This window comes from Manis javanica, chromosome 12 (assembly GCF_040802235.1).
Source record: "Manis javanica isolate MJ-LG chromosome 12, MJ_LKY, whole genome shotgun sequence".
In the NCBI taxonomy this organism is placed as follows: domain Eukaryota; kingdom Metazoa; phylum Chordata; class Mammalia; order Pholidota; family Manidae; genus Manis; species Manis javanica.
Window position 1 is genome coordinate 42,972,625 of NC_133167.1, and position 15,716 is coordinate 42,988,340.

Here is a 15,716-nt window from a genome sequence, read left to right on the forward strand (position 1 = left end):
GCCCCAACTTCTGTGGGACACAGTGAAAGCAGTCTTAAGAGGAAAGTATATAGCAATCCAGGCATATTTAAAGAAGGAAGAACAATCCCAAATGAATAGTCTAATGTCACAATTATCAAAATTGGAAAAAGAAGAACAAATGAGGCCTACAGTCAGCAGAAGGAGGGACATAATAAAATCAGAGAAAAAATAAATAAAATTGAGAAGAATAAAATAATAGCAAAAAAATCAATGAAACCAAGAGCTGGTTCTTTGAGAAAAAAAACAAAATAGATAAGCCTCTAGCCAGACTTATTAAGAGAAAAAGAGTATCAACACACATCAACAGAATCAGAAACGAGAAAGGAAAAATCACAACAGACCCCACAGAAATGCAAAGTATTAGAGAATACTATGAAAACCTATATGCTAACAAGCTGGAAAACCTAGAAGAAATGGACAACTTCCTAGAAAAATACAACCTTCCAAGACTGACCAAGGAAGAAACAGAAAAGCTAAACAAACCAATTACCAGCAATGAAATTGAAGTGGTAATCAAAAAACTACCCAAGAACAAAACCCCTGTGCCAGATGGATTTACCTCGGATTTTTATCAGACATACAGAGAAGACATAATACCCATTCTCCTTAAATTTTTCCAAAAAATACAAGAGGAGGGAATACTCCCAACTTCATTCTATGAAGCCAACATCACCCTAATACCAAAACCAGGCAAAGACCCCACCAAAAAATAAAATTACAGACCAATATCCCTGATGTACATAGATGCAAAAACACTCAACAAAATATTAGCAAACCAAATTCAAAAATACATCAAAACTATCACAGACCATGACCAAGTAGGATTCATCCCAGGGATGCAAGGATGGTACAACATTTGAAAATCCATCAACATCATCCACCATATAAACAAAAAACATGAATTTGATGTTGTCATCCATCTGCTCAATGCCCTGCAGTGGCACTCCACTCCCCTCAGGATAATGTCAAGTTCGTTACATGTTCCCCTTTCATGATGGGTAAAAGGTGTCCCATTAACCTTCTCCCCATCATCTCTCCTCTCCACCTCTCACCCAGCCCTGTGTACTTTCTGCTCCAGCTACACTGAACTGCTGTCAGTTCTTCACGAACTATACTTCCTCATAAATGCTTGCAGGATCCACTATACATCCCCTTCCTTCCAAGTGAACATTCATATTTAGACATCATTTCCTTTAGGGAGCCTTTTTCTCATACCCCAAGTATAAGCCCGGGGACCCTGGAAGGGACACCAACAGTATGCAACCTCCTAGAGGGGGTTAAACAGCATCTCCCCAAAACTCATGTTCACTCAGAGCCTCAGAATGTGACCCTAAATATAATTAGCTCAGAATCTTGAGATAAAATCATTTTGGATTTAGGATTGACCCTAAATCCAATGACTGTTACATTTATAAGAGGAGAGGACACACCCAGAGGAACACCCAGAAGGAGGAAGGCCATGTGAAGATGTGAAGACAGAGCCTGAGACTGGTGTGATGCTGTCCCAAGTACAGGAATACCAGGAGCCACCTGTAGCTTTGGAAGAAGCAGTTCCCTGTCTGGAGCAAGTTCTGTATGAATTGCTGAGACCAAGTTAAACAAGGCAAGAAGTTGGGAATTAAAGGGGATTTATTCTCAGGCCTCAGTCTCTCCTCACTCGCACTGGTTAGCACCCCCTCTTGTTCAGCTCCCAAACTGTCCTTCTTCAGCTGCCCTACTCTGCCCCCCTCCCACACTGGGAGGAACTCTGTGGGCAGGTCTCTGGTGACTGGCAGGCACCTGGCCAATTGTACCTGGAACAGAGGCAAAAGAAGGGGTGTTTCCTCTCCACCCCTACCATGGAACAGCAATCCTGTGACAGACCAGCCACTCTGGCCCCTTTAACCCCCCCAGAGAAAACATCCCATAAATGTGCAAACAGGAACCTATTAAGGCCAGGCAAGAATCCTGGTCAGAAAGTTCCATTTTCCCCAGACATCAGGAGCTAGAAGAAACAGAGAAGGATCCTCCCCTGTAGTCTTTGGAGGGAGTGTGACTCTACTTACAACTTCTTGATTTCAGGCTTCTAGCCTCTAGAAGTTTTGTTGTTTCAAGCTGCCAGTTTACAGTTCTTTGTTACCATAGCCCTAGGAAACTAGTATAGCTGCCATCTTAGACTTACTGCAATGGATTCATTGTATTTCCGTTCCCACTAGACTATGCTCTGTGCCACACAATGACTAATTATACTGATTGTAGTTTTATGTTCACTGCTAAGTACAGCAACAGGCACATGACAGGTAATTAATAAACATACATATGAAGATAGAACAAATAAATTTTTTATAACAATGGATGAATCTGAGCAACACTATTATTTAATCTATGTTAATTTTACCAGTAAAATCTTTGTTATTTGAGATTTTATCGCCATTAAAGTTCGCTGGCTTTCAAATGATAATTCTAAGTTTACAGCATTTATTGTTTTTACTTGCCCCCCCCAACCACTGCCTATCCTGGTCCCAGAATTTTGAGGTTCCTTTTGGAAGCCTATCCTCTCCATGGTCACACAATCTCAAAAGAATTGTTAATCAAGTGCCATGGTTTCTGGCAGAGGGCAAATGATTCAAACTCAGTCATGCAAACTCCCTTTGTGAATGAGGGAAGAGCAGCATTAAAACACACCATTAGCCCAGATTTAGCTCCGTGGCCACACCCTTCACAGTCTCTCCACTTCCTGTTTCCTATATCCCTGAAAAAGCTCTGACTCCTGTTTTTCCTAAGAACTATTTCCCTGATTACCTTCTGATTCAATGAGCTAACTCATATACTTCCAGCAAAATGCCTTTTTTCCTTAAAGTACTCAGAACTAGTTTCTATTATTTGCAATTTAAGAACAGTAATTGATAGAGACTCTTCAAATGTAGATGTGATTACTGCAGACTACACATTGCTTGCAAAAATAGGTGCTGTTTCGCAAATGGTCACATGATTAAAAAGTTTCCAGTTTGGATTGTCAGGCTACCTAACTGATGAACTATGCAATTTAAAATTCATAATTTGGCAATTTTCTTCTCAGAGATAGCCACTTTCACTTCTTCAAATATTACACATATTACTATAAATCCTATTTTTCTCCCTCTCTTATTTCTGTCTCTGTGAAAAAAAAATCATCATTAATTTTTTTTTTAATTTTTCACTGCACTAAATTTTCTCATTGTAAATCACACTGTCAAAGCAAATTAAACCATTTATAAGGAATGTTACAAAAAGTGAAGGCTTTGGTAGAATAAATGATACCCTTATAGCATGAATAATTAGTTTACATTAAAAAGCCCATAGTTCATCACTTTGAAACATAGAGACCAACATTCATGTTGAACAACCAGTTTGCCAGGTTTCACTATTTCACTCAAATAACAAATTTATGAGAGAGCTATTCATTACAATTACTTATTACATAAATACACAGAACATCTTTTCCTTTAAATGTTTTCATTAAATGAAAACTAATGTTAGTACCACAGAAGTAGAGATTACTCTGAATATCATCTATTAGAACAGAAGTATCATTTACATAGATGTACTGAAGTTTTAAATACACAACAAAGATCAGTGGAGGCAGAGTGCCTTTTATCAATGTCTTCAAAGGCTAAGAAGTTATTTTATTTTGTAATTGAATGCTGATAAAGCATAATATACCTCCTAAAGAGGATTTTAATTTGTTCTCCATTGAGAGATATCCCTAGAGACTCTCGTCAGCCAAGAGTGCTGTTAGTCTTATTTATTAGAACAGAAGGGGGAAAGAGAAACTACACTTCTAGTTCCTTTCTGCCACTTTCTTAGCATTGCATCACATTTCTGTCATCTAGTCATTCTACTCCTCACTATCTTGAACAGCTGTATCATCTTCCTCATACTTTCTGCCTAATGTTTTGTAATGTCCATGAGGACATATCTTTTAATACTCTCAAAACTTAAAACCACATTGTAGTCACATTTGAATCTTAACTTCATTCATGGTCTCAAAAGTAAAACTTCTCTGTATGTCACATTTTCTTGACCTTCAGCTTCTGCACATTTACAGTGAACATGCATCTGCCCTTTATCCTGCCCCTGAATTTCCCGGTCTTGCTGCATGATGAGTCCCTCATTTATCTCCCTTTCTCTTTCATTTGTTTCTGTCCTAGGCTAATCTGTAAAGATAGCCATTTCACTGATATTTTAAGCTTCTTCTCCTCTCTTCAACTCATTCATCTTTGACATTAGTTCATGTTGTCATTATATTAGACGTTCTGCTAGATGCAAAAACAAACACCTATTTGATTACTGGAGAAAGAGAACCAAGGCCAAAGGTAAGCAAAAATGAAAGAACATAATATATTTGGAAAATTTTATATTAGTTTATAGATCTATATTAAAGAACTATTGAAGGTGAAGCTTGAGTTTTAGGAAGTCAAAATCCAGATCTCAGGGGTCTTCTATTTCCTGAGGTTGTTACATCCAGAGGATGGCATAATCCCATTTGGGTTTTCAAAAGTCATTTTTCAGGGAAAGATTTAAAGAGGAAAAGCTCAGAAACATTTGACTGCTTAGGGACTATTCTGCTATTTTTGTAAAGAGATAATAGAAGCCTGTGAAGAGTTAGAAGAGAGATTGAAAGGGGAGACATAAATGATAAAAACTTAAGGAACTGAATGAAAAAGACTGGTTAATCAGTTTTAAAGGTTATTGGTATTAAGAAAGAAGAGAATGCAAACGGCAGATTTTCCCATTTGATTAACTAAGTGAATAGTAATTGTAATCACAAAGGTAGGAAATACAAACAAAAAATTAAGGTAATGTGAGATAATGATTCTAATGTCTGGCCTAGCTGAGTCAGGTATGGCATACAAATGGAGGTGTGCAGAAGTCTCATAGAGGAGGCAGCCTCTGAGAGGCTCCTGAAGGTCTCTCCTCCTGGTGTTCATACCTGTTAGTGATCCCCTGCCCTTGAGTATGGGCTGGACCTATGACTTAACTTTTAAAATACAGAAGACTGCAGAAGTGGTGGAATGTCAGTTTCCTGTGGTTGTCCAAACAAAGTACCACAAAGTGAAAGACTTAGAAAAACAGAAAGTTATTCTGTTATAGTTCTGGAGAGCAGAAGTCTGAAATCAAGGTCAGGAAGGCCACGCTTCCCCTAAGGGCTCTGAGGGAGACTTCCCGGAGCCTTTCCCCGAGAGCTCCTTGCCACACGCAGCTTGGAGGCTCCCAGCTGCACCACACACTCCCTGCCTTCTGCACAGGGTCTTCCCTCTGGGTGTACCTCATGCGGGCAGGTGTCACTGAATCTAGAGCTCATCTAGTTGAGCCAGGATGCTGGCACACAAGATCCTTAATTTAATTACATCTCCAAAGACTTTCCACATTATGTCACATTCACAGGTACCACAGGTTTGGACTCAAAAATATGTTTTTGGAGGCCATCACTCAACTCCCTACAGATGGAATGACTTCCTAGATTTGGTTATGAAGGAATGCGGCTCCCAGCACGGTCCTCACTTTTGTTCTCTCTTGGATTGTTGTCTTCAGGTGCAGCTAGCATCCCATAGCATGAGGCAGCCCTATAGAGAGAAACCCTCCACAGCTGACTCTGAAGCAGACCCTTCATCCCTGGCTGAGCTGTGAAATGACTGTGGCTTCAGCCGACAGCTTGACTGCAACATCTGAAATGATAAGTGATGACCTAATCTTTAAGAATCTTACAGGTCTCAGGGAATGATAGGTAAGACTAGAATGTCTAGTATGACAGAAGCATGTACATGGTGTTAAGGTACATACTACATAGGAAAAGGATCTGGTCCGGGTGCTAAAAGTCAGGAAAGACTTCCTGGAGATGTTCAATTCTTAACTTCCACAAACTTACTTATAAGTACGTATTAGCAAACTTCCATTCCCTTTCAACAATGTGAAATTTAAGGCACCTTTAAGTGGTAAGAACACTTTACCTCTCCATTCATCACACAAAGACTCCTATAATAAATTTATTTAAGCTCTTAGGGCAAGAACATAAATCTGACTTCATGATTGCTGGAAAGGCTAAAGTTAAATTATATATATAGTGGTTATGAATCAGATCAGATCTTTACTTCATACTTTATATGTTTTATTTGGTTTTAAGTTGTCTTATTTTTATTTGTACTTTCATTTTAAAGAAATGCAAACCACTTTAATACTAAATACATGAATCCTCAATTATACAAGGAATTGCAATAAAACTTAAAAATGCAAATACTTATCTAGCAAAAGTATGATCAAAACACTGTAAGAGGATAGGCAGAAGGCTCCTCAGTGTTCAAAACCAAACCTATTATTTTCCCTACATGAGAATCCCACTTTTGCTTTATTTTCCCTGTTTCTGTTAATGCCTTCAACACACTCTTCTTGTCTAAAAGATCTTCTCTTTAACTTCCCACCACTTCTGCCACTCCTTGTTATTGTTTTTTATTTATATTACTCTCACCCTAGATGAAGCTTTGAATTATTTCTTATTTGAATTCTTGCAAAGTTTAGAAATACTGCTTCTTCGGTAACTGTGATCAGACTTGGTATCTCTGGGAAAACCTCATCAGTTGATAATCCAGTACTTGCACCTCAGCATTATTAGTTACCAACTAATCTCCCCTTGAATACAACTCAATCATTACACAGTCATGGTGCACTGTAGCCATTTGTCAGGCATATGCTGTCCACTACAGTGTAAGCTCCTCAGGAGTGAGGATTGTGTTGTCTTTACCTTTTTTTCCTATAGTTTCTAACAATAGTGCCTGGCAAATAGCAAGTGATTAGCAGATGCTGATACAAATGAAAGGAAAAGCTTACCATTATTCCCACTGCCTTCAGGTTTGCTCTCTCTTCATTAGTCTAACACGTATCACTTCTAGATTAAGTTCTTAAAGAACATGGAACTCCCCTGCAATTGTCCCTCATCATATAATGATGAGACATAAATGCCTCAGTATAGGAATTAAAAGCAAAAATATTTCCCACTACTTTGCTATATTTACCCTATCTTCCCAAATTCCTGAATAACCCTTGTGTTTTCTCAGTTCTGTGTCTTTGCTCCAACTTGTCCCTGCATTTAAATGTTTGCCTGCTGAAGTTCTACCTTCCCTAAAAAGCACAACTGAACTGGTCTCTCATTTGTGAAGTGTCCTTCAGTTCCCAGGCTGAAAGAATTACTTCAGTGAACTCTTTTACTTCTTTCTTGGCACTTAGCACATCCTACCTGTACCTAAGGTACTGAAATATGTTTCTTATCTTGCCATAGTTTATTGAAAATTAGAAGAGGCAAGAAATTATTCCTGTACCATCCTCTGTACCATCTCTACCAATCACCACTACCATCTCTCAAATCATCACAGTGTTTAGACTTAGTGAAATAGTAAGTTTCTGTAAATACTAATTGGATAAAAAATGTATACTTGCTATCACTTATAAATGTATTTTTAGACAGTGTGGAAAATTATACATATATAATATTCACTTTCATCTAGGCTTCATTATGTAAGGGATATATTGGCTAAATATACGTGAGTAGAGTACACTACTGCTTGTAAGCAAAATTTAGAATCTTACTTTTGAATTCTTTCTTCAACATAAACTAAGTTTTGTCAGGGAAATTCCTTCAATGAAAAAATGTAAGTCAAGAGTTCAACAAACATTCTCAAAATTGGCTGAAGAAAACTGCAACTCACCACCACCTTCTGGAGGTAAATTTAGCAATAAACATAAAAAACTTCTAAACTATATAGCCGTTGAGTCAGTGATGCTACTTTTTGTAACTCTACTAATATAAAATGATATATATATCAATTTATCTATAGGATATTCTCTGAATAATAGACACAATATAAAAATGTGTTTAAATCACTTATATTAACATATACAGTGGAAAATATGAAACATTAATTTGTAGTCTCAAATAGAGCAAAATAGATTTGTTATAAAAATAATAAAGAAATTCAACAAGCATTACATATATTATCCCAACTTTGTTTAAAGGGAAAAATGAATAAAAATAAAGTCAAATGATATAAAATGAAATGGCAGCACAAGTTACTTTTAGAAAACAGTCTTTTATGATTTTAATTTTTATTTTGCTTTTATGAATTTTACCATTTCCTATAATAAAATTATATTTTTTAATCCTTAGTACAAAAAGAATATATTTTATAATTTCAAATCTTTTTTCCAAATAGTGGAAAGTATCTAAAAAAATGACCACATATTCTTACCTGGATATGCTCATATATAGTTCAAGGAATATACAGACACTTGACTTTGGATAGTTTCAACCACACAGTTGTCATCCAGTCACTGTCTTCTATCACCTTCTCTCCTATATATATTGGATAGATATTACATATAACTAAAGATAAAATTAAAATGGACTTAGTAGGATTAATCAATAATACATTGGTGTATATTTTAATTTAGAGATTACACTACATATTCTAGAACTCTATTCTGTTTCTTGGGAAAGTTCAAGAAAGCTACCTAATAGTAGGAAAATAGTAAACATGTGACTTTTTAAAAAAAGTATTGTAACAAATTGCTAGGTAAGGGCAAATAGCAAGATTGCTAGATAATAAGTGCTTTAACTCATGGATATGTTACTACTAAAACACAGTCATGGTTGGTTGACAATATGCCCCTTTCTCCCTCAGTCTGTACAACCAGCCACAGATGTCTCCTTCCATCATTAGCTAATTGGACAAACCAGTTGCATGCTCTGTGCCTGATTAAGAAGGTGAAACAGAATTTTAGAAAACACAGCTCTATTTTAACTTTCACTCCACCTCTACCACTATGGAGAAGCCCTTAGGAAGCTTATTCTCCCATTCATTCTCATGCTGTAACTAGAACAGACACAGCAGCTAATTAAGAGCTTCATGTTCTTATTCCAGCAGATAAACACAAATCACTCCTTCCCTTAATTTGGTCAATTCAAATGTACCTCTGACATAAATTCAAATAGTAACCAAAAAAAAAAAAATTACAGTATAGTATCTCTTCTTGCCAAAACAGCAAAAACAATGTTTTTCCCCTTTTTTGGCAAAAATATGAAAATATCTCTCTTTTCTTCTGCCCCCTCCATAACTTTGATACAGAACATATTGGACCTATGTTTTTTATTTTATCAAATTATAGACTAAAGACAAACCTTAAATATTTTATTTCTGCCTCTGTATCTAAGCCATCTGAATATTCTGAAAACTCTTGGCATCTTAGCCACAATTCTCGTGAGAAGCCTGTTTGTTTATCTATTAGTATACCCTATTCTTTTTCATTTTCTGACAGAACTTCAGGTGCAAAGAAAGAAGGGATCTTAGGTGGCCCCAGAGGCAAACTCTGAGGTAATAATTCAAGTAAAAAGTTTATTTGGGACTTGCTAAAGGAAAGGGGCTATAGGCAGATCATCAAGAGCATTTTACCACAAAAGGCAACAATTTTAAAATCTGAATTAAAATGTGAGCAGGCATATTTTAAGGCCATTTATAGAGATAATTTCAGTGAAAAAATGTTTATCCACCCAGTGATGCTATAAAACATAAGGTATTCTCTTATTATTTAGTGAATCTTAATATATATAAATGATAAATTCATGTTCTTTCTTTAGATGTAAAGACTGCATCATCACATACTTCCAGCTTTAGAAACAGATCTGCTCATCCAGACAGGAAATTTAAAACATGACACAACTCAAAAGCAACTGTGGTAAAACTGTCATGATTTCCAAAGTCATTAACCAGATCATATTTTCTTGTTTGTTTGTTATAGGGAGGGGGAGAGAGGGGGAGACATTAGTTCTTTTTCAGCATAATGCTAATTTCCCTATTTGTTTTGTGCAAATATTGGTCTTATGAAAAGAACAAAGAAATCATCCAAGATAACTTACGTAACGCTGCTAGCCAGTGTTTAAAAAAAAAATCCCATTCCAAAACATTATAGCAAAGTAAATATTTTCCTTAAAATGGTTAATTCCATCTAATGTCCCCACAGCTTTTATATCTATCTCAGACTGACTGAAATTCAGTCTTACTGTGGGAAATACTTTTCAACCTAGACTATTTTATACAACGTGACAGAATAAAGAAGAGCACAAAAATACCCACATCAAAAAACAAGAATGAATTTATGCCTACTTGTATCTTTTCTTCTTGCAGGAAAATGACAACCTCTGAAGTGATCTATTATTCTATGTCTGATATGATTAGATTTATTCATATAAAGAGCATTTAAAAATACTCTTGCAAAAAATGAGATGTGCTTATGAGCTGCACATTTGAACATATTTTTATTTTAAAATATAAATTCTTGATTTCCAATTTGAATGATTCTTAAAATTTTAGTTTGAACATAATATGCTCAATTTTATGTTGTGCTACCACCATTTATTACATATTGTCATGAAATTTGAAGATGTACATGAAATTAAATGAAGCCAAACATTTCTTTATCAAAAACTTCATTTTTCTCAACAGTATTATTTTAAGAAAAACATTATTAGCATTGCAGTATGACTACATGCTTCAATTTGTTTTTTGGTTTTTTTTTTTTTAATTTTGGTTTCATTAATATAAAATTACATTAGCAACATTATGGTTACTAGATTCCCCCCATTATCAAGTCCCCACCACATACCCCATTACAGTCACTGTCCATCAGCGTAGCATGATTCAGTTTGTTAATGCAACACTTAAACCTTTAAATATTCTGTTAAATTAAACCAATCTAAACAAAACCAGGCTAAAAGGTATTTCTACTTGTCATCAAATGAAAATATAGACCACCATTATTATGATGTTATTAGAACTTTCTCAAAAAAATTTTACTATTTATTTTTCTTCTTTTAATCAGCTCCAAGAACTGAACAATATTTGAAACTAATTTGTAAAGTGTTGCAAAAAAAATTTCCCTGGATATTTATTTCTTACCTCCTCCAAGGCTAAATTCAAATATACAAAATCAAGTCCTTGGCCTGTGATTTTTGTTTTTCCTTTTTTTTTCTTTGTTGCATGATTTTAATTAAGTAAATAGTATAATTATCATACTAATTGCTCAAGCCAGAAACCTAGCATTATTAACCCTTATTTCTCTTGCCAACTATCTACCTGCAGTTAAACCAGACCAAATTCATTCTACATAATCCAAAAGACTGCATTTTGTTTCCTCTTCCAACTTACATCCTCACCAACCCATCAATAGTCAGCTGTTACTTAGCAAGTGATCTGATCATATCACCCTCTGGACAAAGTCCAAATGTCTTAGCTTGCTTTTCACCTTAGTCCAAATGCCTTGGCATATTTTCTTAAAGAAGTCTTCTCAAATATTTTCACCCTAATGCCCCAGGCAAAGGGCACAAACATGGTCATAAGGCTTGGGGCAATCATTTCCTGTGCATTCTGGTCTTCTCACTGCAACAGGGGCATACGTTTATTCATAACTACAGCCCTATGCTATAAGGAAAGTAAAGATGGAAAGTTAATTTAATTCATTAACCGAATATTCATTGAGCACCTACTGAATGCCCAATTGTATTAGCCTTTAAGAAAGGAAAGTAATTCTATTTCCTCCTTTGTCAATGTAACAGGGCTATGTTAATGGCAAGGTCAGATGCTGAAGACACAGAGAGAAGGTTCAGGAAAGTCTTTCTAAAAAAGATGGAACCTGTGTACCTTCAGTTTAGATGTTGTCCAGTGAAGAAATTGAGAAAGGCCACATTTGACAGAGGGAACATCAAAAGCAAAGACAGGCGAATAAGGATATTCTTCTTCAAGGATAGGCAAGTGGTTAGGTATATGTGAACTGAAAATAGAATGCTAATGAAACTGTTTTTATAACAAATTTTAATGATAAAGTAAACCCATATCAAAAAGCCTCCTGAACCTTCATTCATGACATACAATGAAATTTAGATTTTACCCTAAAGGTTCTATGAGTATGATAAAACAGGGAAGTAGTACAATAAGATATATATGTGAGGAAGAACATATGTAAAATGTGGCCCTACAGAGATCACAAAAGAAAGAAGGTTAGACAAGCAAATTGCTTCTCAGAAATCTTTGTATATTTGTTAAGTGGTAATGCAAAATAGAAATAGACTCTAAGGATTCATATTTGTAAGATGTAAAATTGGAATGGTATTTGGGTTTTAATTTATGTAAAAACAGAGCAAGACTAAGACAGCCCTAAACCGGCCTTTTCTGTTCTCAAGAAATTTCACATCACCTGTTATTGTTCCATAGGCACTGAGTTCCCTACTCTCAGCTCTCAGTTGGATAAAGAAAAAAATGATAGAGGATGAGACATGACAAACTATTTCAGAATTTACCACTTTAAAAACAAATTCAATCTAGTTCTTTCTTCTACATTTGACATGAAACTTTTAGCAGTGCTTCGAAGCTGTCACCAGCAGGAAATTTTCCTAATTAGAAGAAGTAGGAGAATAATTATCACGTCATTCACTCCTTCTGCTGAAATCAATGGAGCACAAAAATCACTTTCTGTGAAATTTGGTTATTATGTTTTTCAGCCTAAATAGATTAAGGTAGAGTCTTTGTTCTTTTTTATCATTAACTTTTCACAAAGTCTGACCTCTCCAATATTAACAGTCTTTTACGGAAAACACATCCTAGGTACCAAGATGAATGCAAAGTAGTGACAATTGGTCACAGGTTAAAAATTTACTGAGTTAGTAAATGAAGCATGGCAGAGTGAAATTCACACCAGGGTAGAGGAATTTTAAGACAATGGGAATTCATAGAAGAAAATATTTCTGATAAATCTGACTAGGGGAAGGGGTGGACATGTCAAGGATGTTCTGGAGGCAAGTGGGAAAAAAAATAAGAAAAAGCAAGGGATCCAGAGCAAAAGCAAGAGAGCTAAGGGAGAAAGAGCATTTCTCTCTCAGTCAGTAATCTATAAAGTTCTGGAATTTACCCTGTTGGAGCCAAGGTAACATGTTTAGGTCAATGTGACATGCACATCCTTAAGCAGTCACTGGGGATGGAGATACGGATATAGTTAACCTTTCTAATCATGCTTAACCCTCCTAATCACACAGCTACTACACATGATGGAAGGTGAGTTCCACTGGAAAATATGGCTTATTATAAACACAGTGGTAGGTAAATTAACAAATAAGTGTTAATATGTTCTATATGAATTTAGAAAGAAATGAAACAACAATAATCACAACGTCTGGCACACAAAAATAGGACTTAGTAATTCACAATAAATACTGTTACTTCTGCTGGATTATTTAAAAGTTCCATACGTTCATATAAATAAAACTACAATACATATCTTTATATATATTTGTGCTCATTGCAAATTATTCCTTTATTATGGCTTCCTAAAAGTGAAATTACTAGATCAAAAGGTGTTTGATCCCTTAAGTATTTTCATGCACGTCACCAAGTTGTTTTCTAGAAAGTTATACCAACAAAGACTTCCACCAATAGCAGATGACAATGCTAATTTCAACCATTCCTTGATATATCTTTCTTACTAATCTTCTGACAATTCGATTGTCAAAACTTTATTTTCTGAAATGTATACTTTTTTAACTGCAATCGAAGTATAACTTTTATGTGTTGAGTATATTAAATACTTACTTTATAATTTTTTCCTTTTAGTGTGACTTTTTTATTTGTCTGATATTTTAATGAGGTTTTATCAGATATTCCTACAAATACATCTCTCAGAGCTTTTGAATTCTTTATTCTCTCTGCCTTCATTGATCTTCTCCCAGAAAACTACATTCATTCACTCAATTCTTTCATTAGGTAAGGAAAGATTGGTATTTATTTTAGTTTCCTTTAATGCCAGGTATATAGTTTATCTACAAAATAGTGTAACTTGTTGGCCCTTACATTAAGACCTTAGCTGTGAACTGATACAAAGGCAGCAGCTAAATCATTATCAAAAGTGTCAAAGAATTTTAGTTAATTAATGGTAATATTTATCTAATATTTTATAGATTTAATGTGTTTTAATATTTTTATTCATCACCTTATTTAATGTATCTTCTAATACTATTTCTAAAGCACTGCAAGTACGGATTTCAGCACCAAGTTCTTCAGAATTTTTGCCAAATATTCTCCATACTTTAGGTTCCTTTCTTCTGTCCTTTCCTTTTCTCCTTCCTTTTTTTTGTCCAGTCTTCTTTCCTTCCTTCCTTCATCTCAGTGGATGGAAATTATGAGTCACTATTCTTTACTGTAGTTTACTGTAGCATTTTAATATATTAAAACATATTCAGATGATTAAAGAAAATACTTATAAAACACCTGTGCTAAACGCCACCCTTAAGTTTTGAAAGACCTTATATTACTACCAAAAGATGTAAAACTACATGAATACATTTTAGTGTTTATGGAGGTAGAGTGCCTATTCAATAAAGGCTCTTTTTAAGCATTTTTACAAATAGCCACACAATAGAGGCTGTCAAATGAAGGAAATCAGGAAACTGTGGTTGATTTCTTAATGAAAAATTGGGCCAGAAAGCATTCATTAACTTGGATTACATAAAAAGTCACTAGTTTAATTTTTCCAGTCCTGTAGAGTTTAATTTTATTCATATTAATAGCCATGAAGTACGTAATGTATTTAAAGGCAAATTCCAGTGAGTTGTAATTCAGTGTTCCAATTACCCATGCTTAAGATTCAGGGTCGGGAGAGAAGTTACACCAATTCTGTCTCTATTCTAAATTAATCATACTATCACCAAATTAGATATAATTAAATTATCTGGAAATCTAGAATACCTTCTGTATCAATGTAACTTGGTATAAAAAAGCATATTAGGAATGTATCTACTGTTAACCAAATAACTATTATTTTAAGGATGAGGAAACAGTCTCAGTGGTGCTATCATCACAAGCACATTATATGATAATTGGTTATGTTTCAAGGCCTCTCTTCAGCAATCAAACATTCTCAGTATCAAGATTTTGCAATCATCCTTTATGTTGCTCCACTACCAAACATTAGTATACCATTTTAAACTGCTACTCTTTCGCTCAAATTTTCACACAACAGTATGTATTTCACTATTTAATTTAGTATATAAATTGTGTTTAATTTAGTACATAAATTATGTTAATTTAGTACATAGATTGTGTTTCCCTGCCACCAGAAGCTCTTCCCTACAAACAAAACAAATCAAACCGAACTATATTTTCACAATAGCACCCGGGGTCTCCTTTGCAGACCTAAATTTCTTCCCCCCTTCCTGAACGTTGTGTTTAGCTGAAGGTGCCTAGTGCTGGTTACAGTCCTGGCCAATGAGAGCACCATGATCCTAGTCATAATTGCTCATTCAGGAATGGAAACATGCACTAAGTTAAAACAAAGGAAATCAAATCAGCACCTTTTCCCAAACTGTTTAAAAAGAAGCAATCCTTTTCCACTTGACTTGATAAGTGGAGCATTAAAAGACTGGTGACTATTTTGTCCTCAGCTTCCCTGCCTTAAAATGAATCCAGCTCAGTGGAAAACAGAGCTATGAAAAAGAATATATATCTGAGTGCCTAAATTCAGCCATGTCTGAAACTTTACTCTAGAGCTTTCAGTTATGATAACCAATGTATATTTTGTCTTGCTTAACTCAATTTAAATTGGTTTCTTGTCAACTACAACCAAATAATTACTCTCAAAGCTACCTT

General features: G+C 35.1%; 1 protein-coding gene across 10 annotated transcripts in view; it reads right to left on the reverse strand.

Moving 5' to 3' along the window:
• Positions 1 to 15,716, reverse strand: part of GULP1 (GULP PTB domain containing engulfment adaptor 1) — a 295,772-nt gene that overhangs the window by 192,083 nt on the left and 87,973 nt on the right. For 3 of the 10 annotated variants that reach the window (XM_073218536.1, XM_073218537.1, XM_073218539.1), the window contains exon 2: positions 8,280 to 8,383. The exons of the other annotated variants lie outside the window; for them this stretch is intronic. The gene's annotated coding sequence lies outside the window, so the exon portion shown is untranslated. The remainder of the gene's footprint in view (positions 1 to 8,279; positions 8,384 to 15,716) is intronic. 10 annotated transcript variants of the gene reach the window in all.